This window comes from Topomyia yanbarensis, chromosome 1, assembly GCF_030247195.1.
Source record: "Topomyia yanbarensis strain Yona2022 chromosome 1, ASM3024719v1, whole genome shotgun sequence".
NCBI classification, from domain to species: domain Eukaryota; kingdom Metazoa; phylum Arthropoda; class Insecta; order Diptera; family Culicidae; genus Topomyia; species Topomyia yanbarensis.
This window is the reverse complement of record NC_080670.1, coordinates 115,449,759-115,450,886: the sequence shown is the minus strand read 5'-3', so window position 1 is coordinate 115,450,886 and position 1,128 is coordinate 115,449,759. Positions and strand designations below refer to the sequence as shown.

General features: G+C 30.0%; 1 pseudogene; it reads left to right on the top strand.

Annotated features, from left to right (window-relative positions):
• Positions 1–315: 315 nt before the first annotated feature.
• Positions 316–870, top strand: LOC131675831 (cytochrome c oxidase subunit 1-like; annotated as a pseudogene).
• Positions 871–1,128: the final 258 nt, after the last annotated feature.

The following is a 1,128-nucleotide window of genomic DNA, read 5'->3' as shown; positions in this document are numbered from 1 at the left end:
TCCTCTTCGTGAGGAATGGCTGTCTGGCTGGATGGAGCGACAACTTGAAGAATACGTAGTTTGTTATACGGACGGTTCTTTGTTGGAGGGCCGAGCCGGTGCTGGTGTCTATTGTCATGGGATGAGATTGAACCAATCTCATTCTCTTGGTAGATACTGTACCGTATTCCAAGCGGAAATCTTTGCGATTCTGTGTGGCGTACAGTCCGCACTTCAACAGGGAATTTGCGGTAAAAGAATCTATTTTTGCTCTGACAGTCAGGCTGCCCTGAAAGCACTTAGTTCGGCAGATTCGAGATCGAAATTAGTAATCGCATGTCGAACTCAAATCGAAGAACTTTTTTATTTACAGTAGGGGGATTAACAGGAGTAATTTTAGCAAATTCTTCAATTGATATTATTCTTCATGATACTTATTATGTAGTAGCTCATTTCCACTATGTTCTTTCTATAGGAGCTGTATTTGCTATTATAGCTGGATTTATTCACTGATATCCTTTATTAACTGGATTAACTATAAATTCTTTATGATTAAAAATTCAATTTTTTATTATATTTATTGGAGTTAATTTTACTTTTTTTCCTCAACATTTTTTAGGATTAGCAGGTATACCCCGACGATATTCTGATTTTCCTGATAGATATTTAACGTGAAATATTATTTCTTCATTAGGAAGATCAATTTCATTATTTGGAATTTTATTTTTTTTATTTATTATTTGAGAAAGAATAATTTCTCAACGAAATCCTTTATTCCCTATACAACTATCTTCTTCTATTGAATGATTCCACTCTATACCACCTATAGAACATACTTATCTAGAATTACCATTATTAACATCTTCTAATTTCTAATATGGCAGATTAGTGCAATGAATTTAAGCTTCATATATAAAAAATTTTTTTTTATTAGAAAATGGCAACATGATCAAATTTAGGTTTACAAAATAGTTTATCTCCATTAATAGAACAATTAAATTTTTTCCATGATTATACAATTTTAATTTTAATTATAATTACAATATTAATTTCCTATATAATAATTATATTATTTTTCAATAAATTTAATAATCGATTTTTACTACATGGACAAACTATTGAAATTATTTGAACAATTTTACCTGCTAT